Source organism: Microtus oregoni, unplaced genomic scaffold (genome assembly GCF_018167655.1).
Source record: "Microtus oregoni isolate MIOR12 unplaced genomic scaffold, Mior012 000006F_ref0000085, whole genome shotgun sequence".
Classification (NCBI taxonomy): domain Eukaryota; kingdom Metazoa; phylum Chordata; class Mammalia; order Rodentia; family Cricetidae; genus Microtus; species Microtus oregoni.
The window spans coordinates 44,712,082-44,726,019 of NW_024543065.1; the positions used below are offsets into that span (position 1 = coordinate 44,712,082).

General features: G+C 45.4%; 1 protein-coding gene across 6 annotated transcripts in view; it reads left to right on the forward strand.

Moving 5' to 3' along the window:
• LOC121449102 (ubiquitin carboxyl-terminal hydrolase 29-like) overlaps positions 1 to 13,938 on the forward strand; it is a 207,715-nt gene that overhangs the window by 107,110 nt on the left and 86,667 nt on the right. Inside the window, exon 3 of one of the 6 annotated variants that reach the window (XR_005974485.1) lies at positions 7,699 to 7,813. The exons of the other annotated variants lie outside the window; for them this stretch is intronic. The gene's annotated coding sequence lies outside the window, so the exon portion shown is untranslated. Of the gene's footprint in view, positions 1 to 7,698; positions 7,814 to 13,938 lie in introns of those variants that run through there. 6 annotated transcript variants of the gene reach the window in all.

Here is a 13,938-nt window from a genome sequence, read left to right on the forward strand (position 1 = left end):
ATACTGTGAGGTCCAAGGTCTCTGTCTCTCTCTCTCACACACACACACACACACACACGCACACACACGCACACACACATGATTAGTGTTTAAGGAGGCTTACATGCTAAATATTAATTTATTATGCAGCGTATGTGTGCAATGAGTTATCACACTGTGCCCCGTAAAAATGTTCAACGATATCAAATAATTTCATTAAAAAGTGTTGCTGTTGGTAGCATGTGGTACAGGCCTATAGTTGTATTACTAAGGAGACAGAGGCAGAAGGATGGAGAGTTGGAGAGCTTGTGCTCCAGGGTGCATCTCTGCTATACAGCGAGACCCTGAATCATGAGACAGAGACAGAGGGTGGGGGGAAGGAAGGGAGCAAACTGTAGAGTCCGTTCATTATTAAACACTTCAAGTTGTCTACAAACAATCACGATCAAGCATGGTCCATGGTAATCTTTTGTTCATTTGTAGTCTACCCATAAACTATCGGTTTTACCCCAATCACAGTGGCAGGCAGACTCCATCATGTGGGTGGTAATGTTGACCTACCTTCTCATGATCGAATCTGTTCAAAGAAGGATGGGGGACCAGAAGGGGCATTAGGGGTTGTCAGGAGGAGATGATGGTGAGAGTCGTGGTATTTAAACAGTTCTAGAACTGGAGGTGGTAGCCAACCACGTGGACCCCAGCAGTCGGAAGTTTTAGGTCAATATGGGCTACAAAGAAGATACTATAACAATGAAAAATTGCCTTGTGGAGCAACAAGATGGCTCAGTGGGTAAAGGTATTTAGTACTAAGCCTGATGTCCTGAGTTCAGTGTCCAGAACCCATACTGTGGAGGGAGAGAATTGTCTCTTACACACTGTCCTCTGGTCCCTATCTGCACATCTTGGCAGGTGTACCCACATACACACAGAACAAACAAATGAAGTGTAATTTAAAAAATAAAGAAAAACAGTGTTGAACATAGTATTGATATGACAATTTATGTCTTAATTATTGAAATTGTGAATATATTACTATGATCCAGCTTGAGTTAAGATTTCCTGCATACCAGACTTACTGCAGGGTATTGGAAATTTCCAGAATGTGGACGCAGACTTGGACATTGACTTCTATGAGCTTAGAGACCACTGAGAGAGAAAGAAACTGATCAGATGGTCATATAACAGATACTTGGAGAAAAAAATGATCTCTCTAGTCCAAATTCTTAGTACTTCAGAGCAAAGTTTCACGTTTAGGAGGAGCCAGTGGTTGCTAGCGTACCACCACCACCATTGTAATTGCCGTATTATTCAAATACAAATTCATATTTATTTTGCTCACTCCACCCCAGGAGCTGCATAAGTGGTTAAGTGGTTTCTGAATATCCAAAGCATCCCTGAAAGGTGGGCGTGATAAAGGTTCTAAGAGTGAGACAGAGATGGGGGAGGGCAAGTAAGACGGAGGGGGGTTCGTCTGCCTTCTCCTGACTTCCACGTCAGACCCAGCATGGAATGCTACCACACAGTAGCTTAATTCTTAGCTAAAGCGTCCACACTTGGGGAAGAATCTATGTCCTGGGATGATGCGACGATTAAATGAGCAGAGGAATCATGGCCACACATAAGCGCAGTGAACAACCGAGCAGTCGCTGGGCGATGTTTTAACAGAATAAGAGACAAATATTCGTTAAAAGTCCCATGCTGAACAACACGTTAACATCTTAAATTAAAATGGGATCTGGCAGCTCTACTGAGCTGTCTTAGAGTCCGAAGTGAAAACACTCATACAGGTCAGTGTAAGTATGTTACTTTGTTTCACTGTGTATGGTGCTGACGATGGAGCCCTGGGCTTTGATCGTGCATTCTAGACAAGTATGCTACCTACCATGCTGCCAGGACTCCAGCCCTTCACTGGGGATTCAAAGCAGGGGCTCTACCACTGAGTCACACCTCCAACCCTGACATTTTTTTTTAACAGTTACTATTTCCCTAGATATAAAGTTTGAAAACATTGTTGATGAGTTTGCTTTCATTAAAGCAAATAAGATAAAAACATAAGATAATTTGAGAGTTTCAATATATATTATTTTTTCAAGTTTTAAGGGGATCGCCTAACTATTCAAATGTTAAAATTTAAAATGTGGAAAAATTAGCAATTAAAACTTACACAGAAACACACCTTAATGGCTCACTTTGGTGTGGTTTGCCTCACTTTGGTGTGGTTTAGAATATACTGGACTTTATTTACATTCTTTCTTCTTTGCCCATATCTTATGGGTGAGATTTTTTTAAATTAAATATTGCATTAAATATTATTTTTATCTTTTTCTAAAAGTGGACTAAAGTCAACATATTGTACAAAAGCACCCTGAACTTTCTTCCTTCGGACTGAAACAGTGTATCCTTTGATCAATGTCGCTGGAACCTCCACTCAGGTGTGGGCTATTTATCTTGATGGCTGACATTTTAGTGCCCTCTTATGTTTGCCTCACCCTGACCCCAGCTCTGTTGTTTTAGGATATGATCTATGAGCTGTAATGGGATAGTTGAAAACAAACAGCGGGGGAACCGAAGAGAAAGGAATCCAATTAAAGAAAAGGTTAATTGTCAAGCTCAGGGGTAGGGGGACAGAAAAGTTTTTCAGGGACATGAGGAAAGCCGTCATAGCTGTAGGGCAGAGGTCAAGGGATACGGTCTTTGCAATGAGAAAAACAGATAGATAGGCGGTCATTAATCTTGGGGACCGATGTTCGGCAGTGTCCTTCCCTACCTTGTGCTGCAGTCACTAACAGAGGTCAAGTTCCAGTGAGATTTGTGTGTGAGGAAAGTGACATGATCTGCTTAATTGCAGGTCTGCAGCTCACTCTGCGAGTGACAGGATATTGATGGCATCCGAGTGACCTTGTTCACCGGGATGTCACTCGGAAAGAATTTAAGAGGGGACTGACAACCGATCAAAATAATGATATCACCTAAGTCTAGTTGGTACACCAATTAGTTGATTGGGGCTACTTAGAGAAGCAGGGTTGGCTCAAAGGCAGCCGCATCACTGAAACCCGCCTTGTCATACATGATAACTCACCAAAGCTAGGATCACGGAGTTTTGTTGCATGACTTGAGGCAGCTCAGCAGGTTGAAAAGTCTTTTACAAGCAGCTCGGCTGCACTCAGCATCACTGGAATCTTTACGTTACCTCAAGGAAGTGGACACCTCAAGAGTCTTTAGGTCTCAGGGACTCCTCCCTGAGCTTTGCGACTTCCCAGGTCTTAACATGTCTCCTTTAGAGCATCATGTGTCCTGTCAAGTGTAAGGGGAAAATGTGGGCACAGCAATGGAAGACACGAGTGTAGTTCTGATCTGGAACTCTGAACTCAGTGGGACTCCATAGAATAATGGTTCAGTCAGTGGTAGCCATGTGTCCAGTGGTATGACCTCCAAGCCTAGGTTTGTATAGACTATCCCACCAGGCTTGTGTACATTCACACCAATGTGGTGCCTATCGAGCCTCCCCCAGGAAGGCTTTCCTAATGGATAAAGGCCAAGCTTCATTCCTTTCTCCCTCTAAATAAGCTGGGGGAAAGATATTTCCTCAAAATAAACGACCAGGGAAGGCAATGATCTGCAGGTGCTCATTTCTAGAGCATGTTAATTTCACTAACTTCATAAAGTTGAGGATACATCTGTGTGTGTGCATGTTCATGGGTGTGCACACATGTATATGGCTGCCTGTGCCTATAACACCAACATTCTGGTGGCCAAGGTAGGGAGATAGAGACAGGTTTGAGGAAAGTCTAGGCTACATAGTGAGCTACGTGGAAATGTAGGTTACAAGGTAAGATCCTGTCTCAAAAAGGCGGGTGAGGGGTGGAGGGATGGCTCAGCAGTTAGTAGCATCTACTCTTGCAGAGGACCAGAATCCACATCAGGTGACTCACAGCTGCCTATAACTCTAGTTCCAGGGGATCCGATGTCTCTGATCTCTTTAGGCACTGTGGGAGCCAATAGTCTCTCTCTCTCTCTCTCTCTCTCTCTCTCTCTCTCTCTCTCTCTCACACACACACACACACACACACACAATCATTATTGTGGTGCACATTGACTAGTACCCTTAATCTCATCACTTGGGAGGCTGAAACAGGAGGATTAGTGTGATCTAAGGTTTGCCTGAGGGATAAAAGTCATTTGTGGTCTTACCTACTGGCAAAGCCTGAATACTCTAATACTAACTTGCCAAGTAAGACGTGCCCACTGGTACAGTAGGGGCATGAAAGTTATGGAGGTAACCAACTTTGGTTTTTTCTAAGTTTTACTTTTATGATTTTGTTAGTTATGTGCCTGAGTTTGTGTGTGTACTCATTCAGGCACACATGTGTACTCACACCTGTGTGAGTATATGTGTGTGTGTAATACCCGAGGGAGCTAGAAGAGAATATCAGAGGCTCAGGAGCTAGAGCTACAGATAGTTGTGACTTCCCGGACATGGCAGCTGGGATAACTGGGGACTTCTGTAAGGATAAAACGTGTGCTTAACCACTGAGTCATCTTCTCAGCCCCCAGCCACTTTCTGAGTGAATGAGCTACATGGTGAATGCCCAACCAGCCTGGGATGCCAGAAAGATTTGTTATTATTCATGCTATTTACAGCTGGCAGCATTACACAATAGGTAAGACAATACAGATGCAGGAAGACTACACAAACACCTTGCACCACCCAGAGGGGGAGTCCCTGTGACAGAAGGACAGATTAGCAAGAGAAGGGTATAGACACATGTTTTTGATATAAATTGTTCATGTTACAAGAGTTTCAAGTTGAAATAAAGAACCAAAGAGACAGAAAAACTTCAAGCAAAAAGCCATGAAGAAGCATGCTAAGATTTTTTTAATTACAGTTTTAGTGTGTGTGTGCGTGCGTGCGTGTGTGTGTGTGTTAGGGTGTGTAACATAGCATGTGGAGGACACAGGACCACTTTCAGGAGTCTGTTCTCTACTTCTCCCAAGTGGGTCCCAGGGATCAAACTTAGGTAATTAGCCTCGGTGGCAAGCTCCTTTACCTGATGGGCCATCTCCCGGGTCCCAGGCTTTGTTGCTGTTGTTCTTGTTCTTGTTTTTGTTTTAAATGATCTAGCTGGCATGATGGTGCATATTTATAATCTTATTGCTCAGGAGGTAAACAAACAGAACCACGATGTCACAAGCTAGAGGTCTTTAGCAAGGTCTGCTTGTTCAGTGTTCTCCGTGTCTAGCTTTAAAGATGAGTGTGGTTCTCATGACCTGCTTCAGGGAAGAAGGATGAGGAGAAAGCAAGAGAGGTCTCTGGTTTGCAGCTTTCCAGATGTTTTAAAACACAGTTGATATCATGTGGGGGATGCCACATTTCAGGCTACATGGAGGCTTGATGATCTATCTTGTTAGTCAATCTGACTCTCTCTTTCTCTCTCTCTCTCTCTCTCTCTCTCTCTCTCTCTCTCTCTCTCTCTCTCTGTGTGTGTGTGTGTGGTGGGGAAGGGGGTGTCTGCCTATCTCTGTGTCTCTGTCACAGTCTCTCTCTGTCTCTCTCACCCCTCCTGGGAGGGCCTCGTGTAGTGGCCACTGAATGCACATGACGAGAAACAGTGGGCTTTTTCAGTCTGAGAAAAATAATAACTGTGGCTGAGTTAATCTCAGGAATGAGACAGGCAGGTTTTCCTTTGAAAAGGAGCGAGGTCTTTACAGAGCGGCTGTGGGATTTCAGCCGAGAAGCAAGACAGGACTTCTCTGGTTACAGGATAATTTATGGAGTGGGGCCTTTGGGGTGAAGAGCTTGACTATGTGTGGGCTGAAGACCTGGGCAAGCCCAGCCATGTCCTGGGACGTGAGGAGATGAGGAATGGGTAGTGGTTTTCTTTCTTGAGACCAGGGTCGTATTTAAAAGTTCTTGGATGGACACAGGCATTTCAGAAAGAGAGAAAGCCAAACATAACTGGAGAAAATTCCAGAAAGGGAAGAATAACAAACTTCCACCACACAGAACTGGCCTCAGTACTGAGCAGCTCACCCTTCCTGGACCCTAGATTACCTTTTAAAAGAGGACTAAGGCTTATCTTGGGGGTGTAAGCCTGTCATCTCAGCCCTGGGGAGGTGGAGGCAGGAGGATCAAAGGTTCAAGGTCATCCTCTGATACCCAACACATCTGACACTAGCCTGGGCATAAGAACTTGTCTCATGGAGGGAGGGGGAAGCAGGGAGGATGTAAAGTAAATGAGAAGGGAGGAAGGAGGGAGGGAGGGAGGTTGAGTAGTTGGTTCAATGGTAAAGTGTTTGCCATGAAAACATGGTGGCCTGGGTTTGATCCCCAGAACCCACAAGAAAAAGCAGCATGAGCGTGTAATCTTAGCGCTGGGCAGGTGTTGACAGATGGAGGAGCCCTGGGGCCCCTGGGGCCAGACAACCTCTTCTACTCAGTGAGACCCTATCTCAGAAACTAAGGTGGACATCACCTGAGGAACTACACCTGAGGACCCTCTGCGCGCGCGCGCGCGCACACACACACACACACATGAGTAAATAAATGTAATTTTTTTCAAAGATAGATGAGAGATATTTAACATCATCTCTGGCCTCCACACGTGTTAGCAACCGCCACTCCCCGGCTCTGGGGGAAAAAGTTAAATTTTAAAACTTTATGCATCATTTACCATGGTAAGGAAAAATTACAGATGTAATAGGAGCCATTGCTGGGAAGTCTGCAATCCCACCTTCCCCAGCCCCCAGCAGGGGCTGGTTTGACGTCAATAGATGTTTGTTTCCACTTAGGAACATTTACCTGCCTATGAGACATTCATTGGTCTAGCTTAGGCGGTTGCCATGGAAACAGCAGCTCGATTGGGAAAGGGGAGGGGGTCTACAAGGGAGCCCAAAGGGCCTCTGAGGTTGGAATTTTCCAGGCTCTGAACTGTTACTGATGTTTGTTGTGTAATCAATGACTATCCCCAGTAATGAGATCAATCCTTCCTCTGCAAGGAAGACTCTTGGAATCAATGAGAACAAGATATGCAGCCGGGTCTTAGACTCCTTTATGAACCATGTTTTACCCATGAGTCCCTTTTAGATTGTCACTTACCTGTGGATCTTATCACATAGATTTTGGGAGTTTTTGTTTGTTTGGGGAGAATAGCCCGACAAAAATCAAATTAGGGAATGTGGTGATATTTTGTTTGTGATCTAACAAATAAAGCTTGCTTGAAGATCAGAGTGTGGAGCTAGCCACACTAGTTAACCATAGAGGCCAGGCAGTGGGGACACACACCTTTAATCCCAGCACTCAGGAGGCAGTGGCAGACAGATCTCTGTGACTTCAAGACCACCCTGGGCTACACTAGATTGATTCAGTCTCAAAGAGAAACAGAGCCAGGCTGTGGTGGTTCACACCTTTAATCCTAGTACTTGGGAGTCACTTGCCTTTAATCCCAACACTAGGGAGGTGAAGATAAGAAGGGATACAGGAGTGTAAGGAGGGAGGAGAAGACAGAGCTCAAGGCATTCCATCTGAGGATTCGTAGTGATAGGATCTTGCCCTCGTCAGTCTGATTCCGATAGAGGTAAAAGGTATCTCTAGTGGCTGGCTCCTTTACTTCTCTGATCTTTCAGCATTTACTTGATATCTGACTTTGGGTTTTTGTTAAGACCAAGTAGAATTCACGCTATAAGGGAGGAAACTTTGGGATGTTAATCTCAAGCTTATAGTTACAGGTTTCAGTCCATCATCGAGGGAAGTCAAAGCAGGATCTCAAGCAGTTACATCCACGGCTGCATCCATCCATCAGGTTACATCCACGACTGCATCCATCCACCAGGTTACATCCACGACTGCATCCATCCACCAGGTTATGTCCACGACTGCATCCATCCACCAGGTTATGTCCACGGCTGCATCCATCCACCAGGTTATGTCCACGACTGCATCCATCCATCAGGTTACATCCACGGCTGCATCCATCCACCAGGTTATGTCCACGACTGCATCCATCCACCAGGTTATGTCCACGGCTGCATCCATCCATCAGGTTATGTCCACGGCTGCATCCATCCACCAGGTTATGTCCACGGCTGCATCCATCCACCAGGTTACATCCACGCGGCTGCATCCATCCATCAGGTTATGTCCACGGCTGCATCCATCCATCAGGTCATGTCCACGGCTGCATCCATCCATCAGGTTATGTCCACGGCTGCATCCATCCACCAGGTTATGTCCACGGCTGCATCCATCCATCAGGTTACGTCTACGGTTAAGAGCAGAGAGAAGTGGATGCATATCCATGCTGCCTGCTGCATTTATCCAGCTTTCTCCATTCCTGCAGTTCAGGATCTGCTGCCTAGGGATTGGTGCTGCTCACAGTGGGGTGGGGCTTCTACATCGATTAAGAATCATAACAGTTGCCTCATAGACATGCCCACAGAGCAGCTGAGGCTGTCTTCCCAATTGATTGAGTTGTGGCAGGGTGACACTTAAAATTAAACCATTGCATTTATTTACTTTATTATTGTGTGGTGGTGTGTGTGGTGTGTGTGGTGTGTGTGTGTGTGTGTGTTCATGCACAAAGGTACTCACATACAACACATGTGGAAAGCTCAAAGGACATCTTTGGGGAAATCAGTCCTCATCCCCCACCTCCCTTGTTTCTGCGGTGCTAGGCACCAGCGGTTAGCTGGCCTGCGAGCTTCCGGGTGGTTTTATTACCCACTCGCATCTTACCAGAGAAGCGGTGGGCTTACAGATGTACACCACTGCATCTGGATTTTTAAAATGTGAGTTCCAGGGCTCCGACTCAGGTCCCTCAAGCTTGCAAGGCAAGCAATTTTATCCCCTGAGCCATCTGGCCGCCCAGATTCTTGTTTTTAAGGCAGATTTTCCTCCACTTGCTTTCCCTGAGTGAAAAGAAAGAAAATCCTGTGAAATTTGAGTCAAACACAATTTGTGGCTAATTGCTTATGAGTTGATCCATTTAGCTGTAATTCTAGCTGTAGGCCAAAATATATTTAAAAGAGAAGGGATTAGGGCTGCAAAGATGATTTAGTCAGTAAGCTACTTGTCACACAATATGAAGACCTCAGATTGATCCCCAGCAACCCCATTTTGTTTTAAAGCTGTGTGTGGTGGCACATGCTTACCATCTCAGTGATGGGGAAGTGGGGACTTGTGAGTCCCCACGACTTCTAACCAGGCAGCCTAGGTTACTTGAGTGAGCTCTAGGCTAGGGAGACAACTTGTCTCACACACCAGAGCTGGAGCTGGAGAGACGGCTCAGCAGTTAAGGCTCCACGCTCTTGTGGAGGACCTGAGTTGGGCTGCCACTTCCATTCAGGCAGCTCACAACCATCTGCAACTCTAGCTTCCAGGGACTGGATGCCACTTCTGACCTTCTTGGGTACCCACACCCACTCATGTGTGTGCACACACACGTGCACACATATGTGCATGTACACACACACACACACACACACACAGAGAGAGAGAGGAATTGTTCAGTTTTCCAGTTCTTTATGTATCAGTTAGCAACTGCCGCATAACAGATCATTTGGACTGATTTGAAATGTCACATATGGGTTCAGTTTCCATGGGTCTCCTGAGGCTGTGACCAACTCCATTAGGCTGGTAGTGCTCACTCCTGGAACTCAGAGTTCTCACCATGAGACTAGAGATTCTGCCTTTCTTGTTCTATGTTCAGGTGGGGGAGGGTCACATGTATGTCCCACCCAGGTGTGGAAGTCTGAGGATAAATTGTTAAAGTTTGTTCTCTCACCTTGTGGGTCCTAAGGATCAAACTGTGGTCATCAGGCTTCACTAAGGCAAGCCCCCTTAGCTGCTGAGCCATCTGGCTGGCCCTTATTTCTTCAGATAGTGCCCTTCTCACCATTTGATTATGTATAGCTCCATCCCACTAGAATGGTATCTTATGATAGTGCTCTTCTCTCCATTTGATTATGTATAGCTCCATCCCACTAGAATGGTATCTTATGAGAAGGGCTTTGTCTGCCCCTTGCATGACTCCTGTGTAGAGCACAGTCCCTAGCACACAGTAGTGAAGACACTTGCTGATAGAGTCCACCATCCTTTAGACACACAAATAACCCCTCTGCTTGTCCAAGCCCAGGCAAGCTGATATGGTGCCTGCTTTTACTTCCCTTTAATCCCAAATGCCCAGGACAGTGTCTGATGCACAACTGGTGTTTGTTCGCTGACTTAACAAGTGACAGATAACAACTGGTCATATTAACTATCACTGAAGATGACTATAGGTCAGTGCAAGCATCTTCCTGACCCTTCATTCTACGATACACCTTTACATTAAAACAATCACACTCTATATAGGTGGGTGTTTTGTCTGTTTGTATGTCCATGCACCATATGCCTAGGGTGTCCTCACAGGTTCGAAGAGGGTGTCAGCTCCCCATGGAACTGGAGTTACAGATGATAGCGAGCTGCCATGTAGGTGCTGGGAACTGAACTTGGGTCATCTGGAAAAGCAGCAAGTGCTCTCAACTGCTGAGTCATCTCTCCAGCTCGTGTGTGTGTGTGTGTGTGTGTGTGTGTGTGTGTGCGTGTGCGTGTATTACACATGCACATGTCTGCATATGTGGAAGCCAGCCTCAAATTTCTTTCTTCAGTACGCCATCTCCATCTTGTTTCCTGAAGCAGGTTTCTTCCTTGACTCGGAGCTCCTCAGGTAAGCTAGGCTGGCTGGCCAGGGCCTCCTGAGATCTATCTGTCAAGGGACTGTAAGTGTGTGCCCAAGTGCCTGGCTCTTTACTCTGGTATTTGGTACTGAACTTGGGGCCTCATCTGTGTGGGGCAGCACTTTACTCATGGCGCCACTTCTGAGCCCCACCTTTCTGTTTTAACGGTGTAAGAGATTGTACTTGCATTCTGGACGTCTGGCCAGCAGCCTTGAGAATTTGTTCTAGCCCCCACTCCCCACCCGCCACCCCTGCCCCAGGAACCCTCACTGGAAGTTAGATAAAGCAGTCCCCCACCCTCATTTTTTTCCTTTTATTGAAAATAAATTATTTTTCTTCAATAATATATCCTGATTATAGTTTCCTCTCCTTCCACTCCTCCCAGTTCCTCCCTACTTCTCCTCCCACACAGATCTACTCTCTTTCTGTCTCTCATTAGAAAACACACAGGCTTCTGAGGGATAATAATAAAATATATAAAATATAATAAGACAAAAATGAACACATTGAAATTGGACATAGACAGCCTAGGTTCCTGAGCTATCAGTCTCAAGTTCTTCATCATCAAAGCAATGTCAGAAAAGCATTCCATCTTGTGGAGTTCTTCAGTGAAATCCCATCACAGTTGGCACTACCACAAGCTTTGCACCACCATTGCCCTAGCCCATCATACAGACAGGGCATCACTGAAGACCAGAGGGTTTGTAGCTGGGCTAGTAGTCACATGTCTTTCGGCAGCCTGCAGAGTACCTCCCTGTGCCAGAGACAGTAGAACGTGGGGAATGTAGGCACCAACTTGACTTCCCCATGTTCAGTGAGTATGTGGGTGTTGTCTTCAGCAACAGGGACTCACTGTCAGTCTGGAGAGCACCCTGTAGTCTTGGCAACAGCCTAGATGTTTGGGGATTCCTATGGGAACCTTTTGGATGACAGCTATATTAGATATGACCCAATCCCAGTCCTGGAATCTTCATCTGATGACAAAAGACAGCCAGTTGGGGCTCTGTCTCCCCCATTATTTGGTGATTTCATTTAGATCGCCTTCGTATTTGTATAATTTTTAGGAAGCTCCTAATGTATTAGGCTTCCATACTACCCTTCAAATGGTTCTTAATTTTAGCTGCCTCTCCCAGTATTCTCTCCTCTCCTCTTGACCCTTCCGCTCTAGCATCCCCTTATCCATGCAGAGCTCTCTATTTTATGTTCCTTTCCCAACAATATCTGTCTGTACGCTCTAGTCCTTTACTCTATACCTAACCTCTGTGGGTCTACAGATTGTACATGGGTAATAGTTGCATTAACCTGGAACACCGTCTTTCCAAATTTACTTTTAAAAAAAGATGTAATTTTTTTCATTTTTGTGTATGGCTGTGTGAGAGAGAGAGAGAGAGAGAGAGAGAGAGAGAGAGAGAGAGTTTTGTGCAACACATTCGTGCAGGTGTCTCAGAGGCCTGAGGGCATTAGATTCACTGGAACTGAAGTTAGAGGCGGTTATGAGCCTGTCTGACATGGATGTTGGGAATCAAACCTGGGTCCTCTGCAAAGGAAGCAAGTCTTATTAACCATGAAGACTCCTCTCCAATCCCCAAAGTTGTTTTTTGTCAGAATATTTTATCACAGCACCACAAATGAAACCAGAATGTCTGCTCCAATGTTCACATCCTGTGTGGTTGTGTATATATGTGTGTATATCCATATATGTGTGTATATCCATATATGTGTGTATTCATTAACTAGGTTCCATATAAAACAATATTTGCCTGAAGTCTAGTTTATTTTGCTTAACATGATAGCCTCCAGTTTTCTCTCTCTTCTCCAGTCTACTTGATTATTTAAATCTATCTATGTATGGAGGTGCACGTGTGAGGCGTGCACGTGGCACACATGTGGGTGGATGATGGATGCACATGTAGGCACACGTGTATGTGTGTTTATGTGTGTGTACACTTGCAAAGGACAGATTGTCAGTTTCCTCAGCTCTCTTGTGGTTTTTGACACAGGGTTTCCTGTCAGCCAGGCTGCCTTCAAACTCCATATGTAGCTGGGGATGACCTCAAAGTCTCAATCCTTTCGCCTCTGCCTCACAAGTGCTTGGATCACTGGCATGCTCTTCCATATCTAGTTTATGTGGTGCTGGGATCAAACCCAGGACTTTGGACGTGTTTCCTAAACACGCTACCAACCGAGTGACACCCTTATTTCAATCTTTAGCCTTTGAGGCTCAGGTCCAACTGTGTTGTTCTACAGGGACTCTGTCAGGAGAAAACACAGAAGGTGTGCATGGACCACAGATGGCAGATGATAGCCTGAAGAGGCTGGTCCTCCCCCTCCTTAGCCAGGTTGGTTCCATGGTGGTAGCTTGATCACAGGTCTCTCCTTAAGGCTTTTTTCTTGCTTAGCAACCCAAGCAAGCTCAATCTGTTGCCATAGAAACATCTGCTAGGATGAGGTTTTGAAGGTGCCTGAAAATTAGCAAATCTTAGAGGATGGAATATTCTAGAATTTTGTATTAGACTGACTGTGTGTATAAAGAATTAGCCTGGAGTTCACCAGTTCACTTCTCACTCAAATAAAACTCTGACTCTTGAGCAGATGTTCCATGCCTCATATGTCACAGCTGAAATTCAGGGATGGGATTTGCCTTGCTTGAATTTGGGGTTTTTTTTGAGACAGGGTTTCTTTGTGTAGTCCTGGCTGTCCTGAAACCCACTCTGTAGAGCAGGCTGGGTTTGAACTCACAGAGATCTGCCTGCCTCTACCTGCCAAGTGCTGGGACTAAAGGCATGTGCCACCACCACCCAGCTGTTTCAAGTATTTTTTATCACAGCAATGGGGAAAACAATTCATACATTTTTCTTTCTTCAAACTTTCAAAAATATAAGAGAAAAATTCAAGAAATGAATAAGGTTTTTGGCTGAGGGAGAATTTATGTCCTACATTGTTGAAAGCTATGTCTCGTGCCTTCTGGCTCCAGCCTTCTTAGGATGTATGCCATTCTTTGGTCTGGTGCAAGTGAACGGTATGTGTGACCCAGCTGTCAGTCACTTGCTAACCATCTCAGCACCAGAGGGAATGTTATGGCACCTGCTATGGGACTTGGGTACCTAGGGAGACAGGAACAGACCCGCCCTCCAGAGACAGGACACTGAAAGGATTCTACCCACATCAGGCTCGGAGAACCAGAGGGTTTATTGAGCTTTGCTGATAGGAATATGAGTGACCCAAAGGTGACCGCATCACTGTAAG